The sequence below is a fragment of the Nannospalax galili genome, unplaced genomic scaffold, assembly GCF_000622305.1.
Source record: "Nannospalax galili isolate Female #2095 unplaced genomic scaffold, S.galili_v1.0 scaffold100, whole genome shotgun sequence".
In the NCBI taxonomy this organism is placed as follows: Eukaryota; Metazoa; Chordata; class Mammalia; order Rodentia; family Spalacidae; genus Nannospalax; species Nannospalax galili.
In genome coordinates, this window is record NW_008352891.1 from 1,008,169 (window position 1) to 1,031,765 (window position 23,597).

The 23,597-nt window shown below is 38.3% G+C and overlaps 1 pseudogene; it reads right to left on the minus strand.

Annotated features, from left to right (window-relative positions):
* Nucleotides 1-5,781: 5,781 nt before the first annotated feature.
* LOC103747599 lies at nucleotides 5,782-6,263 on the minus strand (annotated as a pseudogene).
* Between the last annotated feature and the right edge of the window lie 17,334 nt (nucleotides 6,264-23,597).

A 23,597-nucleotide genomic window follows, 5' to 3' on the forward strand; every position in this document is an offset into this window, starting at 1 on the left:
TTGATACATACACTCATTGCATAATGTCTAAATTACATTAAACATGCATCTACTCAAATATTTATCATGGTATAAGCATTAAAAACCCTTTCTGCTTGTGTTTTGAAGTACATAGCACACTGTCGTTATCTATAATGCATCAACTCATTGCACAGTAGAGATTCCAACTCTTCTCACTGTAACTTAGCACCCATTGACTAACTTTCCTTCCTCCCTATACTCTCAGCTTCACTTAGCAATCATTCTACTCACCTCTAGGACATCAGGATATCAGCACTTTTATTTTTTAAATATTTATGTGTGTGTGTATGTGTGTGTGTGTGTGTGTGTGTGTGTGTGTCTGTGTCTGTGTCTGTGTATGCTACAGGGCATGTGTGGAAGTCAGAGTTTCAGGATTTGATTTTCTCCTGCCACTGTGGATTCTTTGGATGAAACTCAAGTCATCAAATGTGACAGCAAGTGGTTTTGCTGAGCCATCTCACTGAATCTACATCAACATTTTTTAAAATCAAAGTCAGTAAGATCTGCATTCGCCTTGCTTCCTTTACCATAATCTTCTCAAATTCCATATAAGTTGTTGAAAGTGTCAGGAATTCAATTTTGTTTATGGTTGGACAATATTCCACCTTGTATACATACCAAATAGCCTCCATTCATCATTTGATGGCTTTGGGCTGTTTACATTTCATGACTCTTTCTTGTCAAGACTGCTGCAATAAAAATGGGTGTACAGACATTTTTCCAGGTTGATTTCATTACTTTGAATATATACCCAAGACTGGAGCTACTGAATCGTATGGGAGTTCCACTTTTAAATTTTGAGGAAACTGGATACTACTTCTTAATGGCTGCATTAATTTACATTCTCACCCACTGAGTGAAATGAGTCCCTTTTCTTCCCATCTTCAATAGCACATGTGCATTATTTTGACAGTGGTTGTTCTTCCTGGAGTAAGGTGTGTTCTCTTTGTTTTGATTTGCATTTCCCTGATGACTAGTAGGGTTTTTTTTTGTTTTTTTTTTTTTTGGCTTTTGAGTTTTGAGACAGGGTCTCCCTATAGTCCCAGCTGACTAGTAGTTTTAAGAACACTTTTTTTTCAAACCCCTATTGATTATTGATATGCCATCTCTTGAAAAATGGCTATTCAGGCCCTGCACTTGTTCTTCAAATTGTTTTATTCAAATAGATCTCTCTCTCTCTCTCTCTCTCTCTCTCTCTCTCTGTGTGTGTGTGTGTGTGTGTGTGTGTGTGTGTGTGTGTTTTTAGAGTCCTTATATACTTTGGATACTATCTCCTTATCATAGGTATAGTTTACAAATATTTTATCTTACTATATAAGTTGTCCTATCACTCAGTTGATTATTTCTTCTGTTTTGCATAGATTTCTTTTAGAAGAAAATATATAATGTTAAAGATTTTTTTTTTATGTGTGTCTGCATGAGTTATATGGCTCGCATGTGTGCAAATGCCTGCAGAGGTCAGAGGACATTGGATCCCCTGGAACTGGTTTTGAGTCACTTGATATGGGTGCTGGGAACCAAACCCTGGTCCTCTGCAGGAGCAGTCAGTGTTCTTAACTGCTGAGGTGTGTCTCCAGTGCCCTTGCATCAGCTTTAAAAATTGATGTAATACCATTTGCCTCTTTCTGCTTTTCTTTGTTTTGATGATCTTGTCTAAAACATCCTTGCCATGCCCATGTCCTGGTGACTTTTTTGTGTTTTCTTCTAGCATTTCAATTGTTCTAGTTTTTATATTTATAATCTTTATTCTACATTGATTCTTGTAGCTTTTGAGAAATCAGGGGTCTAGTTTAACTTTTCTGTACTTGGACAATCAATTTCCCAGCACCATATATCAAAGAGATAGTCTTTTTCTTTTTAAAGTAGTTTAACTTTTATTAATTATTACTGTTGTATGTGTGAATAAGGATGATGATGATGATGATGATGATGATGATGTGTATATGTGTGTCTAACTGTGAGTGCAGGCCTGCACATGTCATGACGTGTGTAGAGGTCAGAGGGCAACTTTTGGCAGTCAATTAATCCGCTCCTTCCATCAGTGCTTCTGGGGATCAAAGTTAGGTCACCAGGAGTCTTTTTTATTAGATGACCCACTTCATCAGCCCAAGACTGTCTTTTCTTAATGTACATTCTTAGTACTGTCAATGAAAGCCAGTTGCTGTAGATGCATAAATTCAATGCTAAACTCTCTATTATGTGCCATTTCATATTGTCTTATTATGTCTCTATCTCTTTATTGTTTTTGTAGTTTAATATAATTTGATTTATTTATGACTAATTTATTTAACATTGTCTTTTTCAAATCTGCAAATAATTTTTATCTGCAAACATTTTGCTTTATCACTAGCTCCATGGGATTACATGTCTTTCCATTTTAGCTTGAGTTTCTCTCATTTCAGAAAAGCAATGTACTTTTCCTGCCATGGAAAATGGAAGGGTTGCCCAATATTATATATATTTTAAAGCTTTTGTTCTCTAATGAGCGTAGACAAAATGTTATCATTTCTCTTCTTGGCTGTTGTGTCTCTCTCTCTTAATACTGTGTTACTTAGACTAGTAGACCTTCATAGTGCATATTGAAGGGTTCTTGATTTATTAGGTTTGGCAAGAATTGTTTTGATTATTCAGGGTTTGTGTATGTATGTGTGTGTGTTTGTGTATCTATAGTTACATGCTAAATTTTAGTTTTAAATATATCTGTGAAGAATATCATTGGTAATATGTTTAGGAAATAAATTGTTTGCAGTATATATTAGCTAACATGAACATTTGAAAATGTCGATTCTTGCAATCTGTGAACATTGTATGTCTTTCCCTTTTTTGTTGTCTTCTCCAATTTCTTTCATCAATTTTTTTTAAAAGATTCTTGTATATGTACATGAGCACTTTACCTGTATGTATGTATGTGCACCATGTGTGTACTTGGAACCCACAGAGGCCAGAAGAGGGCGTTAGATTCCTTGGAGTTAAAGTTATAGATGATTCCGAGCTTCCCTGTAGACTGAACTCAGGTTATTACAAAGTCAGCAAGTTCTCTTAACTGCTGAGTCATCCTCTAGGCCTACATCAGTAGTTTATAGTGTTGGGAAATATTTACATTTTGATTAAATTTATTCTTCTGACTTTTTGTAGCTACTATGAGATTGCTGTCTTGATATCTTATTTTAGATAATTGGCATCCATCAAGACACATAGTTTCAATGATAAATCCTCTATCATGTTCCATTTCATAGTCTCTGTATAATGGTTTTGCATCTTGCAACTTTTCTGAACTCATTAGTTACATCAAGTTTTGGGTGCAGTCTATATATAAGAGTTTTTCATCTGTAAACAGTGGAAATTTTGCTTCTTTTTTTTGAATTTGCATGCCTTTACCTATTTTTCTTGCCTGTTTGCTCTGGCTAAGATTTACAAAGCTATATTGTTCAGATTGTTGCAGCTTTCAGTTTTCTGCCCTTTACACAGGACTAATTGTTGGCTGATTATATATGATCTTTATTATGATGAGGTCCATATTTGTATACCTACTATTCGGGCATTTTCTATCATTTGGGGATGTTGAACTTTACCAAATGCTGTTTCTTTCTTTATTAAGATGATCATGTTTTCACCCTTCTTTCTGTTGAAATGTTTTACATATTTATTGATTTCTATATATAGATCTTCCTTGCATCATTGAGTCCCGTTTGTTTATGGTGACAAATCTTTTAAATATACTTTTAATTAGGCTTGGTCACAGTTCTATTTCATTGGAACTTTAATGTCTATGCTGTTCAAGGATTTTGTCATGCACTTCTTTCATCTTGTTTGATTTTTCATATCAGGATAAGGTTGGCCTCGATATGCGGTGGGAGGAGCTGGAAGAATTTCTTTTGCCTCAAAATTTGAAGGGCATTATTGAAGATTTTGATTTTTCCTTCTCCTCCTCTTGTTCCTCATTCTCTTCTCCACCTTCTCTTTCTTCTCCTTCTTCAAGGATGGAAACCAGGATGTTGGACATTCCAGGCAAATGTCCTGTTGCTACTATGTAACGCTGTAGCACTAAGATACTTGAGTCTTGGGTAGAACCAGCAGTGATTCTTCTGGTTCTGGGATTTACTTTGATAATAACTTTTTATTACTGATCAAATCTTGTTGATCGTTGGTCTGTTTAGGCTTTCTATTTCTCCATGATTCAATCTTGTTAAGGTTTATTGTACTTTCCCCTCTTCAATATCCATTTTTCATTTACTATTTATCCCAAATTCATTTGCATATTAAAACAAACATATTCAATTTGTTGGTAATTCATATAGGCTATTTTATTTTCTGGATATATATAACAAGACTTTCTTTTATGCATTTCTTTATTTATTTAGGTATTTAAACTCTTGCACTATCGTTTCTTTGTTGTTGTTTTTTGTTTTTTTTTTGTCTTTTTTGAGACAGGGTCTCCCTGTAGCCCCAGCCCCAGCTGGAACTCACTATGTAGACTAGGCCGGCCTTGAACTCATGGAGATCTGCCTGCCTCTGCCTCCTGATTGCTGGGATTAAAGGCATGAGCCACCACGCCCACTCTTGTACTATGTTTTTACAGAGTGGTGAACACTGAAAAATTACTTCTCCCACAGAATTATAACTACATATTCCCAGAAAGTATAAATATGCAGTTGAACTATTTCATCATTTTATCAATTACGTATAAAACAAATTATCAAGTATCCAATTATTAAGTTACATAGCTCAAAAGGCATATAAAATATTAGATGACTGTTCAGTTCATTATCAGAGCCCATGTTTTCTGCAATAGAGGTTAGGGAGAAAAGGGAGATGAACCATAATTCACACAAAATGTTGGAAAACAACTTCTGATAGGTGTGGAAAAATTTACAAGCGTTTCTGAAATTTTTGATAATTGTTTAGCTACAACAACGCATCTGGACCTTTAAAAAATATTTGCTCAATTAAAGAGCATGTTCTACATGTTTATAGGAGACAAAGGCAACATTTTTCTGAAACTGCCTAATAGTCGCTCTCATTCTTTTCTCAGGCCCTCCCTGTTAAGGTGCACCTCTGAGTGTAAACTTTAAATCAACTATAAGTCTTGTTGTGTGGAAACATTATTAAATCTATGTACTTCTGTACCAATGTAGATATTCAAAATGGTCGTTTCCGATAACAGCATATAATAAGACAAAGACATTAGATAATCACTATAAGGCTTGTTTTTAAAAAAAATCAATGGCTAAGCAAACCTGATGTGTACTGTTATGAGTGTGGCAGATATAAACATAACCAGAGAGGCCCTACAGTGTTTGAAATGACTGAAGCAATAAACCAGGTTAGGTCTATTGTACTCTTAGTTCCTGGGATTTTGTTTTTATATGATACTAAATGTATACAAGTTTTGTGCTGGATATATTGGCACCCAGCTCTTCTAAATCCCTTATATAGCGACAAGATTCTGGCACAGGAATACATTTAAAGACCTTGGAAGCAGAATCATACCATATCTCAATACCATATGATTTGAGGAAAGGTCAGTTGGTACAAATAATAAGCACACTTTAATTGCTGATCAGCAAGAATCTTTTGCTAAGTAGCCAGATAGGTCAGACATAGCCCAAACATAGGGGTTGCAATTTTGTCAAGGTTGTGGCCTGGTAAACTGGTTTTCAGCAGATTTATTCACCAAGTCAACTGTTGGCTAATTATGTACAACAAATTAGGTCCCATCTGAAATTCTGCTTCCAAGGCAATGGCATCAGGCACCCCAGTTTATCGAATACAGCATTTGTTTCTATGACCGTTGGAATTTGAAGCTTAGTGGCATTTTAGGACCGTGCTTCTCCAGATACAAAGCTGCTTACTGTTAAAAGCTCCACGATGCTTTTGTCTTCTGAATTGTACTGCATCTTCATAATCATTTCTTCAATTAATACTAGGGCAACCAGCACTGAAGCTCTCCCAAGGCCTGAAGCGCAACGGACCACAATGCAAATTCTTCATAAAATCTAATTAGTTCACAGGACTTAACCAGTCATTAACAATCTGGTTGAATGGTGGTACACCGTCACCAAAAGGCCAATCAAGAACATGAATAGCTTCTTTCTCCACGAGACTAGTGCTTCATATATTCTTACTGTGGTGGTAACTCCGTATTTCATCAGTTCCTCTATACATTTACTTAAGGTTGCATTGGTTGCACGGTGTATAAGGAATTTCATATTCTTGTTTGTGGCAGGAGCAGGTAGGTTCATTCGAGCCCTGCCAAGTCAGTCAAAGAACTCTCAATAGGGTTATGAAAGAACTAAAAAAAACACTGATACAGAAATTATGTAAAATAAAAAAAGACCGAAGTCTATGTCCATATTCAATATACTCCACTCAAAACTCTCCGTGCTTTGAGTATGAAATTGGGAGAAATGGGAAATGAATCTCCTAACAAGAGGCAGCGACTCTTCAGTCCAGGAATACAAGACACAGAAAGTGCACTGGGGTTTACCCGGTCCAGGTCTGAGCTCTTGTATGCTACTTTGCAGGTTTCAATTCAGCACCTGTGTCCAGCTTATCCACTCTTCCAGGGGCTTCCTGGTGCAGTAATAATGCATCTCTACAATTCCCTTGTCTGCATAGAGGTCATGCCGTGCCTGGCAGAAATCGCCACTGCGCTTCAGAAACTCCATTAACGTGTGAACAAGAACACCACAGAGCTGAGGATTATGTCTGCTCACTGAAGATTGTGGCCTAGTCATACAGCTGGTCCTGCGGTGGCGCAGGCGGCTGCAGGGCAGGTGGCAGAGGGCATCACCGGGCAGCAGCAGAGATCCAGGCGGCGAGGGCAACAGCCATAAACGATCCCACCACAGGCCAGAGCCAATGCGCATGCCCGGACCCAAGATACACTTACTAAGCTCCCGTACACATGAAAGTTCATACTTCTGGAATTATAAATACATTATAATCGAGTCAATGTATTTCAACATGAATTTTTGACATTATTTTTATAGGACTGACTTTGTTCAATGCTTATAGTAAGGCCTGGCCAATTATTATTTTCTACAAAATTTGTATCAGATTGGTCACAATTAACTAATTTTTACTGGCCCAGGACAGCTTCCTTAGCTGAGCAGGCTGCCACTTGGAAGCCCGAGATTGTCACAGTGGGAGGTGAAAGCTAAAGGCGCCTCAGTCTCTCACTCCCAATCTGTGTTCTGAACATTCGGATACAAAGCTTACACTCTCTGGCCTGCAGGTTAAATGAAAAAGTAATGTATATCCCTCATTTTGATACATTTTGAAAACGTTCTTCTTACAAAATCTATTTCCTTGGAACATTTGCAATTCCCAAGTGTAAGAAGATCATTTAACTGTAAATAAATACACTCACATTACACAGTGTCCATCTTTAATTTTGTGAGAAATAGGGGCATATGCATCATTTTTATTTTACCCTCATTAGTTTAATAATTGATAGACTAAGCATATTTTTATTGGTGATTTTTGTTGCGACTTTTGGCATAGGGTTTCACTATGTGTCCAACGCTGGATTTGAACTCCTGATCCTCCTGCCTCAGTCTCCTGAATGCTGGGATTACAGGTGTGTACCGCCATGCCCAGGTCCCATTGGTTATCCCCTTCCCTTTTAAAAATTAATTTTATTGCAGTAGCAATGATCTAAATCAGGGTCTTAAACATCCCAGGTAAGTATTCTACCACTGAGCCATACCCCAGCCCTTACTGGTTATTTTCTTAGGGAAATATGTTGCTTATGTATTTTTCCCATTTTTTTGGACTGTATAAAAGTTTAAGTTATTTTCTCCTTTGAATTATCTTCATTGAGGTGCAATTGAACAGTTTCATCATTACATAATTCACATGCCACATAATTCACAAATTAAAGCATAGTATGTTGATAGACCAGAGCACCCATCGTCATAACTTAATTTTGGAACATTTTCCTTATTCCTAAAAAAATTAAAGCTCCTTAGAAATCACCCCGTTACTTTCTTCTTCCTGTGGTTCTGACAACCATGACTTTGCTTTCTAATTCTAAATTTTCCACGTGTATATTTCACGTAAGTGGAATATGTAGTCTTTTGTAACTATGTTTTTAACTATGTTAAAGTTTATTTTCATGGCTTATCTTATAGCTTATATCCAGACCTGATTCCTATGACTCATTGCATTTATCTCATTCTAGTGAATATGCTGTATTTACTTATCCAGTTATCAGTTGGTAGATATTTGTGTTGCTGCCACTGTTTGGCTTATTTGAGCAATGCTACCATTAACATGCATGTTCATATTCATGTTCAAGGGTTTTGTGTGTGTGAATACACTTCTGTTTATGTTGTATGAATTAATAGGAGTGGCGTTGGTAATATGTAAAGTCTGGGTTTGACATTTTGAGGAAATGCAAAATTACTTCCAATGTAGTGTTGAAGCATCTTATATTCTAACCAGCAAAGTTTGAAGGGTCCAACTGTTCTACTGACCTCATTAATAGGTTATTTTCTGTCTTTTGAATGTGGCCCTCTTAGCAGGTACCTCATTTTTATTTTGATTTATACTTTCCTACTATCTAATGATGTAATTGTCTTCTCACATGCTTAACCATTTGTGTATCCTTGAAGAAATGTCTAGCTACACACTCTTGATTGTAAACAGAGTTGTTTATCTTGTTATTGAGTTACAAACATTCAGCATACAGCTTCTTACCTAATGAGTGATTTGAAAAATAATCTCTTTCTTGACAGGTCTTCACTACCTGAGGGTGCAATTTGTGGCACAAAAGTTTTAATTTTGGTGAAGCCAAAAATTGTGTATTTCTAAATTTGTATCATGTCACCTCACAAATATAGTTACATGCAGTAAAGTTCACTTTTGCATTGTATGTATGTGCTTGTGTCTGTGTGTGTGTGTGTGTGTGTGTGTGTGTGTGCGTGTGCAAGTGCAGCCCCTAGGCACCTTACCATGCATGTGTATGTAGAAGTCAGAGGACATATTTCAAGGGTCTGTTCTTTCCTGCCACCTTCAGGCTTGCAGGCAAGCTCCTGTACCTGTCATACCAACATATACCCTGGAACACTGTAATCAATTTTATGTCCCTAAATATTCGCTTTTCTGAGAATATCAAATCAGTAGACTCATAGACAGTAAAATAGAATTTCTTTCTAGCAAATGACTGTCTATCCAACTGATTTTTATATTCAAACCACTTGGTGGATTATCAGTCTTGGGACCCTGCTTCCTTTACCTCAGCTCATGCTTTTCATTTTGATTTTTCTTTTACTTAGCTTTGGATGACACCTTTATTTTGCATATACAGTCCATTAAAACAGTAGCATTCTGTTGTTCAGATATGTACATTTATGACCTATAAAGTTTACAATCAAACTTGCCAAGTGTTGAGACAAATCAGGTAAAAATATATAAGGATGAAAAGATTATAAATGTATGAAAATTTTAATTTAGTTTTTTCAAATAAGAGAATATGCTGTTAAAATTAGTCCTCAGAGAGAAGTACAAGGATAAACACATTAAAGTACAGTTGATCCTCTGAGTTTTGGAAAGACACAGTGTCCACCATCTAGTTATAGTGGACAACCAGGAGCAATGGGAGGAGCTGGTCTTTTCTTGGGTGCCACTGGGGCTTCCCTGACCAATATCTGCCATTGAGATTTTCATTGAATAGCCCATATCTTCTGGGAGCAGCATCATCCATGCATGCAGGATACTTCTGTTCAAATTCTCTTAAAAAATATATTGTTAATCAGCTTTCAGATTAATTGATTTTCATATAACTACCTCGTGTATCCTTAGTTTAATTAACTCACTCCTTACCCTCTCTTCTTCCCAACTCTCTTATTGTCACTTAAGCCTTTAACCCTGAGTATTTCCACCCCCTTCTTTATGTCTCCTATATTCTAATATCCCCTATTTGAATTTTTCTTGGAATGGAAGACTATGGGTTTCCATATAGTTTTTTCAAATACCCTTCCTTTTGGTAAAGCCTTCTACCAATACCATGTTTTCCCATCCCCCACACCTTTACATGTTTGAACTTTTCCATCCTCACTATTCACTTTGGATGCAGGATGTAGAGAACTCAACCTCAAATCAACCAGAAAACTTTCTCCCTGATGGCTAACTTACATAGTGCCAGACATGCCATGCAGGTTCATGTTGGAGAGAAACATCAGTGGCTTTACCCAGTGCTGGACCCTGCTTGTTACAATATGAACTTGCCTGGCATCATGTGTTCACTGGTACAATAGTCGGGATGACTACTTTTTGCTTGGATATGAGGCCTAATTCACGGGGGGGGGGGGTAGTTCATGCTTGACACTATAAAATAGCCTGGCCAGATGCCCATGACTGGGTAAGTCATAGGCCCTACAGATGTTGTTTTGCTAAATGATCATGCTGTCAAATTGCATTCTAAATACTTATGTTTATATTATAACCATGGATTTGTGCTGCTCTTAACTTTGGTCAGAGAAGTTTTTTTTGTTTGTTTTTTTGTTTTTCCCAGAGGGTAATGATTAACAAAGAGACTCATAACTGGTCAAAGTGCCAAGGATAAATCACACTGAATGCTCAGTTTGGATGGGGCATCTATCTCAACCTCCCACCATCCAAGGCTCAGGGAACTTGAGGGACGGGGGACAGAAAGCTGACTTCTTGACTGTTGGTACAAATCAACTCACAATGGTTAAGTTTATCTGCACAAGCGAAAACAAGATAAACTTCCAGGATGGGTCGGAGAGGGGCCACAAAGTTCCACAGTTATCAGAGGAACAGAGGAGCTATTAATAGTTAATTGCCACTGAGGGAGGGAAAATCAGTTTCCTTTGGGGACTTGGCCTTTGGTAGGTTGCTCATTCCTTAGTGGATGATCACATTCCCATGAGCATATTGTACCAATTGGACTCAGAAGGTTATTAAAAACAATAAAATAAGACATAAGATTAGGAGGGAGATATGGTGGAGGCTCTATGGGGAGCTGCAGGAAGTTAATGGTAAATGAATAATGGTAAATGAATTGCACAAATATATGAAACTTTCAAAGAATAAAACATTATTAATAAAAAACCCTTCTGTACACCTCTGCTGCATCTACAAAGGTCTCACTGCTGTAAGATTAGGCTAGTTACTGGCCCAGGCTCAGTACTAAGACCCAGATCAGTTTCAGGATCTGGGAGGAAGATGGTGAGGCATGCAGCTTAGTGATGGAATTCTGAGATCGTACAGTGGGTTTCACTCTGCTCCTTACTGTTCTAACCTCACAAGAGGAAGTGGAAATATTCAGGGACAGAGTTGACCACCATCACCCCATTGAAGAAATAGTCCTTGACAGCTAAGAAGGTGAGAACAAAGTCATTCTAGACAATAGATACAGAATCAGATTGATTAAATGAGCATATGGAAAATAATGTCAAGGTTACATAGACTGCTTTTGAGAATGTTGAAGGTAGATGTTCCTTCTTTGTACAAGATATTAGACTATTAGAGTACAGAAAGTGATATCCTCTCCAGAACAGAGCTGCTCTGAGATTGGTTCAGACATGCACACAGCCTTTCTACCACAGGTGCCACCCAGCATGCCCCTGCTCTCTGTTGCTTCTGACTCTGGCAGGAGGCACAGAAAGAAGTGTCCGATTAGCCCAATGGTGAGAATGTCACCAATAAAAGTGTGCAACAAAATTTTCAATTCTACTCACAGAAAGGCAGTCCCCACCGGTATCTTATGTGCTATATTAGGTAGTGGTGTACATTTTCTCAATTTTGCACCATGTTCTATGGTATGAGTCTTTTTAAAATCTGAGATCAAATTTAGGGCCATGTGCATGCAGGCAAGTGTTCTACACTGAAGCCCATTCTCAGGTCTGGAATGTTTTACAAAAGGATGAGAAAGGAAATTTGCAGTTGTTGTAATATGCTTTTTTTTTTCTTTTTATGTATGATGAGCTGAGAAGTCCTTTGGCTGAGGCTTCTGCATTCTCTTTGCCTCTGCAAACTTTCCTCTTCTTGTCTTCCACTGAGATGTGGAGTTTGCTCTCCTGGGATCCACATGGGCTTTCCCTGGGCTTTTCCTTTGTGTACTTACAAATGTTTTTATTCTTGTGTCCACTGCAATCGCATTACAGTAAATAATGTCTGTAGGCTGCTACAACTTGTATCTCTAAAAGGTTGCTGACATTAATATATTTTGTGAAGGAATCTGGGGACTAACTGAAAATAATAAGTATTCTAAATCTCATGCTGAATTGAGTGTAAACTGATTTTTATATATTTGGTTTGGATTTTGGTGTCTGTTTTTATTATACTTCTCAGTGGCTTCCTGAAAAGTACAACTCACTTCCCTGGTTGTTGCAATTTGGAGTGGCTTTGTAGATTTTATAGGCTCTGACTGATGGGCCCATCTGACTTTGGCTAATTCCTGTGGGTCAGGTGCCCAGGCATGGTCTCCCGGGATCCTCCACACTAAGTCCAACAAGACCGCAATAAAGATGTAAGCAACTCTATTCTCAACTGAGCTCTCAGATCATGAGATCTCTCTAAGCTCATTCAGGTTGCTGGAAGAATTAAAAAATTTTGTGTGTACCTGCATGAAAGTCTCAACCTTGGCTGGCTAGAGGCCAACCTCAGATATCAAGGCTCATCTGCGGATGCCTTCCACAGTTCCTCAATACATTGATTTCTTAAATGTGGCCACTCCCATTGTTAGGCAGCCAGGACAGTTTCTGTATTGACAGAAGGACGGGTCTTTTTTTTTTTCCAGCTAACTCAGGCTGACCCAGATTACGTTCACTTGTAATGAACTCAACTGGAACCTTAATTCCATTGGTGAAATTCTGCTGCTGCATTCTACTGAACAATATTAACTTGTGGAAGCAAGTCACATGTCTTTCCACACAGAAAGACAGATTCTATGAAAGTCACAACCAGAGGATACTGGTCACTGGGGGTCTAACAAGATTGTCTTATTGGGGGAGGATTTCATGTCAAGGCAGCTGTTGGGTCAGAGTTGAAAGTTGATATTGTAGAAATGGAGTTACCAGAAAGGTGTTACCTCATGATCAAAAGTTTGAAAAGGAGGTGTTGACTTGAAAGATGATATAGAAAAACAGAAAATGAATTTTACAGTAAAATATTTTCAGCGGAGTGGATTATAGGGAATTAGACTGACTAGCGAGGGTATCATGGTATAAACTCAGGAGCAGATGTGCAGAGCTTCACACACTGCTCTTGAACCATGTTCTATGGGCATTATCAGTTCCATCTAGGGAAATTATAACCCCTTTTACCCATGTCATTCATACACACTCTGCTATTTGTTGTGTCTCTGGGAGGCATGCGAGAGCTTTGAACGTTAAAACTATCTATTTGGGGCTGGAAAGATGGTTCAGCATTAAAAGCACTGGCTGCTCTTGCAGAGGACCCAGGTTCAGATCCCAGCACCCACAAGGCAGCTAACAACTGTCTGTAATTCCAGTTCCAGGGATTTGATCCCCTCTTCTGACCTCTGCAGGCATTGCCTGACACCGGTGCACTTACAACATGTAGGCAATACACTCATATACATAAAATTAAAAAATATGTATTTAAAAAATTACCTCTCTGGCCTCTTATCCAATGTCGAGGTCACACAGGGAGGCAGGTAGCAGCTATCAGTGAATCCCCACTTCCAAGCAGAAATTTTATAGAATAATGAAGGGATGTGTGCATTTAGGGTCCAGTGGGCTTGGCCTACAAGAAGCAGAGATGCATCTTATCACAGAGACACCCTAATTTATACAGGTTATCTTATGCCAGAATGAAGTCTGTTGAGAGGAGGGACAGATCAAACTCTGGCCTTGCCTTCCAGGATGACAAGTTATCAGAGATATTTGACGTAGGTGTGGAGTATGACAGACTTAGGAGATATATATATGTATATATATATGCAGTCAGCATCATTTAGTGCTCACTGTCAGATGATCTAAATTCTTCATGTTAATTAATTCACTTATTCCTCATAACTGTCTCATAGATTGCATTTTTATCTATCTTATCACTAAAATCAAAGTCATACAGTAGCTAGTAACTTGGACACAATATGACAAGCATAAAACAGCGCATCTGTGTCTATATTTCGGCAGTGCACTGTGTGTCTACTCGGCCCACGGGCTCCATCTCCAGATCGACCGCCTCCTCCTCAAGCCATGGTGCAATCTGCAACAGTGTGGGCAGAGATGCCATCTGAGAGACCTGTGGGGACTTGCTGAATGCATGCATTCTGAGGAGGAAAGCCAGCTCTTGTTCCTGAACTGGGAGCTAAGAAACGGGGAAACACGTTACCAGAGCAGTTAATGAAACTGTGGTGCAGACTATATGAAGTCTGACCTGTTGGAATTTTGGCTGCAGTTTGTCTCACTGGGTCCCAGACATAGCTAAGTCTCAGGGATAGACTGGGCTCTGAAGGTTAAAGAGCAGCATGCCGAGCAAGGCAGGAAAATTAACTTAACAAGCACTTACCTGTCATGTGTTGAGGCTTGTTCAGAGCTTGAGAAATTCACAGGGGAGCGGGATGATCCTGTCCTGGAATTCTTCCCAGGTGAGCAGTACTTTTGGCTCTTGGGTCCCTATGTGGATCAGATGCTCATTTTATCCCAACAGAAACCAAATCATTGCAGTATGTGCAAATATGTTAAGACGAAACAATGTGTCATAGGAATAATGCTCTTAAATTTTGAGGAAAGTACTTGAAATGCTTCTTGATATAGATTAATAAGACGACCTTACTATGCTGTTCACATTCAGCTTTCAATGGCATTTCACATTCTAGGGAAAGAATGTATGGGTTGCTTAGGACACAGAGCAATGAAAAAAAAAAAGGAAATGTCATGGAACTGCAGTCTCTACTGACATTAGACATGAAATTAACATAAAAACCATTTATGTTAAGGGAAGAGAAAACAGAGGCCCATATGTACACTTACTTATTAATAAAATCTATTGCAAAGGTTCTTTGCAAACTACACCCTGCACATAGGCCACAAACACTGCAACCTTACACATACAATATTTCTGCAAAGATATCTACCCAGCAAGCACCTTTTCAACACAGGACTGATTTCACCTTTATTATGGATTCTTGTACCTAAGGGTCATTGTTTCAGATAATAACCAATCCTTCTAGCACCCAAAGCATAGGTTATCATCCTCAGCTCCAGAACTTATGAAACCCTTCTTGCTTTGTCTTTAAGATCCTTTTTCTTCCTTTACATCCAAGAGCACACATGTTCCAGAGGGCAGCTGTCTGTCCATTCCTGAATAAAATCAATTCGGAACAGGGGAGGCTAGTCTCTCTGTTGCTATTTACATTGACTAGACAATTTTCCCTGGAGATCTTGTTCTCAATGTGAAGTCTAAAAGACCATTAGGTTGACAAGACTTATTCCTTTCTGTCTTAAGTGACCTTGGGAAATCATGGGGGCGGTTCAGTTTAGTTACAGTAAATTTAACTCAGTAAATTAAAAGTATAGGATGATTGCTATTTTTTTTAAAAGATTTAAGGTGTTTTTTTTTTTGTGTGTGTGTGTGTGTGTATGTGTGTGTGTGTGTGTGTGTATGTGTGTATGTGTGTGATATTTCCATGGAAGCCAGAAGAAAGTATTGGATCCTCTTTAGCTAGAGTTACAGGTGGTTGTGAGTTGCCTGATGTGGGTGCTGGGAGAGGAACAATTGCTTTCTCTTCTTCTTCTTCCTCCTCCTCCTCCTCCTCCTCCTCGTCGTCGTCCTCCTCCTCTTCTTCTTCTTCTTCATCTTCCTTTTTTTTTTATTTTAAGACAGAGTCTCCCTGTAGCCCCAGCTGACCTGGAACTCACTACTCACTATGTAGATCAGGCTGGCCTCAAACTCACAAAGATCTGCTTGCCTCTGCCTCTGCCTCCTGAGTGCTGGGACTAAAGATGCGTGCCACCAACCACGCCCTGCCTGCAATTGCTCTTAACCACTGAAACATCTCTTCAGTTTCTGAGTTATTTTTATTTATTTATTTATTTATTTATTTATTTATTTATTTATTTATTTATTTATTTAGGTTATACTTTCCTTTTGGGTGTTTAAGGCCATACAATTGGTCCAGATAAACCGATTTATTTTTACTCTTAAGGTCATTTGAGGATCTGTTCCTCAGGGGTCACATAGTCTTGGGAGGAGCCCCTGGCTCCTTTCTTTTACCAGTTCCAACTATGTGAAGATAAGTCAAATGTCCTGCTCGACCATGACTCAAGAGAGGTAGGACCATAGGAGACGGGTATTATTAAGGGAGAAAGGGGGGAAATGGGGGCACCTTGAGTGGGAAAACATGATGGAGGAGTGAGACAATGTAAGAGATTACTAATGCCTAGCTAGTTTTGAAAACCAGAGGGAACTATATTACTCCTACAGCCTACTGACAAATTATACATAGCAGATCGAGAAATATATGTCTAGGTAAGGTTTATCTGAAAACAACTGGTCTTTGCCCAAGATTTATCTACATGACACACAGTAATTAAAAGTACCAGACTGGTGGAACTAACCTTCTTGGGTGTTTAACAGACATATTTTGAGGCCTATAATAAGTTGGTCAAAGGGACATAAAGGACACTTTTTGCTCCTTGCTCTCCTAGGTTGACTATTTTCAGGAGACTATGAGTAATTTATTTTTAACATCACTAGGTTGTAGGTATAAAGCAGAACATTAAGGTTCAAAGGAGCAGGTGAAACATGTGCTTTGTAAAGCATCTTTTTATCCAGTGCGGAGTAATTATCAGGTCTCAGAGGGAATGACCTCAGCAATACAAGCTCAATGACAGAGAGGTGAGCCAGTCTGTAAGGAACAAGATAGTGATTTGTAGGATGGTGAATGGTATAGGGAAGAATTTGAAGTAAACCAGCTTTTAGAGAGAACCTGTAATGTGTTCATAACTTTACACATATTGTCAAAGTTAACCAACCTTCCTAGTACCCAAAGCACAGGTTATCATCTTCGGCTCTGGAAAGAGACCCTGAAACTTAGAAAATTAGACATCTTGGGGATGGAGAGATGGCTCAGCAGTTAAGAACACTGACTGTTCTTGCAGAAGACCTGGGTTCGAATCCCAGCATCCATATGGCAGCTAACAACTCTTTGTAACTCCAGTTCCAGGGGATCCGACAGCCTCTTCTGTTCTCTGTGGGCATTGCATGACTCAGGTGTACTTACCTACATGCAGGCAGTACATGCATACACATAAAATAAAAATAATCAATAAACTATTAAAAAAGGAAATTAGACATCTTACCAAAGTTCTCAAACTTCTAAAGACAGACCTATAGTTGGAACGCAAGTCTTACGAGTTTTGTTTTTCTCTCATCACTATGAGAGAAAATGGAGAATTTTGAAAATCTGACTATATTTTTTGCTTGTTTTTCATTTAAAATCCAGTTAGAATTCTTTTTCTAAATGCCATGCTAATTATGTCTAAGTAGTCAGAACGCTTGACAGGAGAAGTCAAGGAGGCATGGATACAGAGGAGGGAGAGCACAATTGATGGTGCCCACTGACTTAATTCTTAAGCCTAGTATCAATGATTTAAAGCATGAACTTTATTTTAAGACATCTAAATTTCATTAAATAAACATTAATTTAGTTCAGTTAGTTAGCACAACATCCTTGCAAGAAGCATTAGTGAGGGTTCTGGGAGTACCAGAGTGAATTAGATAAATCTTGGATGCCATCCTGTCCAAGGTATCTCACATTTGGCTACAGCAGTAACTGACAGAGAGCTCTTGGTTTAAATACTCAATTAAATAAACTTAAGAGATGATTCTTCTCAGAAAATATGTTTTAAAATTTTTCCTTAGCTTATGAATAACTACCTACCTTCAAGCAGCGTTCTCTGCATGTACATATTCTAAACATCCTTCATCCACTTTTTCTACAGCAGCATAAAATTATAAACTTTAAAGATGATTCAGCCATATGAAAGTGCATTTGCCCATATTTCTATTCATTTGAGAGAGTATGTTGCCTGTTTTCAAAATCTCTAAATCAAAGCAACTTCCAACATGACATGCTAAAAGTAATTGTGCCATGTGAATGAGAAAATCATAAAACTAGCTTCCATTACAGACTAGAACAATTTTCAGTAAGATTTTCTTTGTATATTAGAAGCTAGATTATCCCTGTCAATTTTAAGCTTTTGATTCCCAATCATTTTAAATGTCTTCTTATAAATATTTTGCAAATTGATTTCGATTATAGAAACATTTTTAGTTCAAAATCACTTATAGCCTATGACAGTGAAAAATGAAAAAAAATAACTGGATTATATTTTCAAATTTAATATAATTAAATCCTATTTTAAAACAAATGACTTGAGACTTATTTTATAGAAATTTCCATTGACAGTTAAATTATTGGGAAAGTTACGATTTTGAAATCATTAATATGTTAAATCTGAAAATCAGTTATGATACCCAAACTTGTTGAAATTATTTGAGTTGGTTTATAAATGGCATTTGTAGAGAGTTTCTACAATAGTTAATAACAATGTCAATTCAGTTTTCAGTAGCCGTTTCAGAGAAGGCATATCTAAATTTATCTCGTCTCTGTGATTATCTTAGGAAGTTTAAGTTGCTTAATACTAAGGGATTCTGTACATCATAGAATGCATCCCCCAAACTGTCTCTCATGTGTCACAAGAATAGAAAAAATTGATCCCACCACTATATTCAGGGACTAACTTTTCCATGATAATTTCCATGGTAATTTTAATAAGACCCAAATGGAAATTCAATTTATTAAAACTCATCCTTTCTTCATGTCCTCATTTTCAATTTAATTGGAACATTAACATGAGTCTGAGACTAGAAAAAATTGAATTAAAAGCTTAAAAAATATCTTTAATGCCATGCATTGCTATTATCCAGAATGTCACATATGACTATTTTTGCACCACAGAGGACTGACTCTGGATGACCAGGTGGCTCTGGAGAACCTGCTCCTCATGGAAACTGAGTTCCCATGGTAGGCAGAGCCAACTGCAGCTTGTGGCTCTTTTAAATTTTTTCTTTATTTTTATGAATTTCATACACTACAATCATATCTACCTAATTTCCCCACTCTGAGTCCCCCCATGTTTGCTCCAACATGGTCCCCTCCTAAATTCATATTTTTATTATTTTGATAATGCACTAAGTCCAGGTAGTGCTGCCCATATATACATGCGTGGAAAGCCTACCAGTGGTCACATCCTCAATAGAGAATGATTCTCCCTCACCCAGCAACTGTGGTCCTCAGTAAGGAATTGGAGCAGAGATCATCTACCCCATCTATGGTGGGATTTTGCCTGGCTTGGTCTCATGCAGTTAGCCACAACTGCTGAGAGTTCATGAGTATGATAGCCATGTCAAGTCCCAAAGACAGTATTTCACAATTCTTGCCTATCTTCCTCTTTTACATACTTTAGCCTCCTCTTCCACAATGTTCCCTGGGCCTTGGTGATGAGGGTGTCAATAAAGAAGTGCCATTTAGGGCTGAGCACTCAGTCTCTTACTCTCAGCACTTTGACCAGTTATGCATCTCTCCACTGACTGTTAGCCAGTGCAAAAAGAAGCTTCTCTGACCAAGGCTATAAGCAGCCCAAGTCGTTGAATATTAGTATAAATATTTAAAGGGAAATTTGACAGCATGCTCATTTAGCAAAATGACAAGAGCAGATTCTACCCTAGGGCCTATGACTTTCCTAGCTATGAGTTTTCAGCCACAATTACAGTGTACCAGACATGAAATATCCTCCTCGGAGCAGAGCTCATATCCAATCAGAAAGCAGTTAGTTACCCTATAATAGTCATGCCACTATTATACCAGTGGGTACAACTTGCCTACAGGATGGCATTGAAGCAGACATGAGCTAATGCTGGGTAAGATTATCAATGTCTTTGCTCCCCCAGCAGCCCATATATCACCATCCAGTGCTGTGAATGGTAGCCAGCAGGAGAGAGTTTCCTGGTTGGTTTGAGATTGATTTCTCTATGTCTTGTAGCCACAGTACATGGTATCTTCAGCAATAGGGTCTTGCCATGCAGTTATGGTGGACAACCCAGGACTGGGAATAGCCCATGTTGTTTTGTAGACCTCTGGGGCCTTCCTGACTAATAACTCCTAGCCTGGTATCTTACTCCTTGTCTGAAGGGAAATGGTTTCATAGCCTCAGCAATACGAAATTGTACTACTTTTATCCTCTCATTATTCAAATATGCATAAACATAAAGCTAGATATTATTTTATTTTAATTCATAACATTCTGAAGTAGAAATAATTATAAACTAAAGCCAAATAGCGCAAAAGCAAAATAATAATCTTTTTTTTTTTTTTTTTTTTTTTTGTCTTTTTGAGACAGGGTCTCCTTGTCGCCCCAGCTGTCCTGGAACTCACTATGTAGACCAGACTGGCCTCAAACTCACAAAGATCTGCCTGCCTCTGCCTCTTAAGTGCTGGGATTAAAGGCGTGCACCACCACACCGGGCCACAAATAATGATTTAAATCATCAATTGTAATCCATTTTGCTGGAACAAAACTGTGACTTCCAGGGAGGCAGCAAGGACTCTCCCTTTGATTTTTACTTCACTGAAGTAAAAAACTGTTTCAACTTCTGTTGAAGTCCGTTCTCTCACCAAGTCTGGTGCTCTGTCAGAAGCTTCCTCCCTGCAGTTCACAGCGATGTCATTTGGAATGCTGCAGGAATGCATCATTTGCCCACTAAATTTGCTTCTGTTCTTTTCTCATTAGCCTGGGACAATTAAAGCAGCACTATTTGACTGGTGACAACTCATTTATAAATATAATTACAAAGTTGGGCACTGGAACTGTGATAAAGGATTTAGAAAGGGAACAGTCACACCAACAATTTAGAATATACTATTTTTAATTTTAAAATGTTTAGCCATGATGTTAAAAAAATAAAATATCTTACAGGGAGATGTAAGACCTTTAAAACATGTCCTTGGATTTCTGTTTATATAAACAATCCTAAAATAACTCTGACAGAGTGTTATTTCTCATTCAGTGTAATTTCTGTCCTTCAATTTGACTTTGGAGGGGACAGAAGATAAAAGCTGGAGGTAGGATGTCAGTCAGCCCCAGAAGAAGTTAGGTCAGGGTGACATGAGTGGACATATGTCATGTAGCCTTGACATCTAGGTAATCAACATAGTCAAACAGAGCAGTCAAGTGTATCTACAGCAGAAGTTCTTCATAATAGCTTTGATTCCTTGAGAGTAGCCCTTGGCATTCCATGCAAAAATCCACTGTTGTCTCACAGGCTAATATCTTGCATCACTCATAAATTCCAGATCCTCATGCATTGAGAGAGGTTCACATGTGAAGGTCAAGAGATTAATTTGTAATGAACTTTAAGTAGGACGTTAATAAAAGTAAGAAAATCGGCTCCAATGAGCTTCAGTGTTTTCTGCTGTGTCCACAGAAGCCTGCTAGTATAGCATGGTGGTTTTGGACACGGGGAGACCAGCTTAGTCCGTATGCACTCTGGGCTCCACTGTGGACCTGCCACACTAAACCTGAATATCCTTGAGCAAAGGACTTTTAACCTCTGGGAGCATCAGGTGCCATAATTGTTAACACTTAACCTCTTAAGGCTTCAATGGCGGACTTAAGCGAAAAAAGCAGAGAGGAAATTCTTAACACACAGTCCAGAGTGAGCGATCTGTAGACAGAGACATTGTTATTCACATGTAATATAGAACTATCTTGTAGACATGGGAAAAGATGACTCTAGGACAATTTTTCCCAACCCCGTCTACTGAGAAGTTGTCAGAAAGCACCACTACATGGATCCCCTCCCCGAGCTTCTGAGCTATCATTCTGTGATATGGCTGGACACTGGAAATTCAAAAGGCTTCCTGAGAGTTCAAATAAACACAAGATTGAGAACCAATATTAATCCCTAAAAGCTTATAGTGTGTATAATCTTGTGTCCCAAATATTAGAAATTTGGATTTTCAGTCCAAAGCAGACTGTAGATAGCTGGTATTCTTGAGTAAGACACTACCCCATTCATTTCCCCCTTTATATAAAATGAAGACCAGATTTAAGCTAAGCTTCATGGATTTAAAACTCTCCTTCTTTTTTATATAAATTCAGAGCAGAGAAAAATCCCAACAATCCCCCAGATTATAGCTCTGTCTTTAAGTTGTTCTTTAAAACAAGTCAAATCAATGAAATACTTTTAAACTGTTGGCTGGAATTGAAACAAACATAAAAATGCATTCCTCTCTTTTTTCTTTTTTTGTTAGTATTTAAGTATACACAAATGGTTAGATTATTGGTATTTGAAGACATAAAGTCCAGAATTTTAATTGCTTTTCAGCCTGAATGTGAGAAAGCTGCATTTTAGCAAAATATGCCATTGTCAAGTTTGCTCCTCCTACTTTCTTAAGGAAACCGAGAAACCAAAGGTGTCTTGTACACCTCTGGGTCCCGTGGTATGTTGAGGTGACTCCATGATATATGCAGTCCTACCAGGGAGGTCTCTGTGGGTGTTATACGCAGGAAGATTTGTTTAGGGTTTATGATCATACATTAGTTTCCATTTGATCCCATTAGCAGTCCCAAATTCGTGAGAACTGGCTCCAGATTTAGACCATCTTTTTGTATAACTAGGTTTTAGAAACCACACTGAAGGGAAATTGCAATGGCCATGTATGATAATGCAAACGGCCATGTTCATACAATCTGTGGCTTATAAAACACTTTAAGTAAGCCATAAGCATTGAAAATGGTAGTGCTTAAGTTCTGACTATAGTGGGGCATGGAATATACCTGGGTAACTTCTTGACACATCCTCTGGCACCAAAGATTGTGTATTAGTTTCACATTAAGTCTATGGATAATTTTTTTATTCCAGTTTTACAGAAGTGAAAATTAGTGCATCTAGAGAGAAGGTGACTCCCTTAATGCTGTCCCCCTGATAATTGAATAGTGAAAAGGACCTATGTCCCATGACAAATTCCAGGAGTCTCCATAGTACCAGTGGACATCTCGGCCCTTTAATATCAGCTACAGGTCTTCACCCTTAGAGGCTTAGCACGTGCCCCCTTTCTTCTCTCCTCCCTACAACTTCCTCATCTATTTGCCTCTGCTTTCTTCTATTCTGTCTCTGGCTTCATCTCCTGCTCCTTTTTTCCTTTTCTCTTAAGAGTCTGGTAATATCACAGAATTGGAGCCTTTTATTTCTGCCTTGTGTATCTGTAACTCTTCTGTAGCCTACCTTATTGTTCCCAGTGGGAGCTTTTCCTTGTCCTGATTGTGATGATTTCTATTCTAGTCCTTGAGCTGCTTAGTTGGAAGTAAATAACCCTCTGAGTTTTCTTATCAAATGCTGGATCCAGAGCCCATCTCCCACTGATCCTGTGAGAAAAGGAAATTATTCGCAACCTGGAGTCCCTACAGCATTGGTCCTTTGATACTTAGGTTCTTGTGTGTGTCCTTTCCTACACATTATATTATCACCTTGGCCATCTTTTGCATATATGCTTGAAATATTTATGTTCCTTT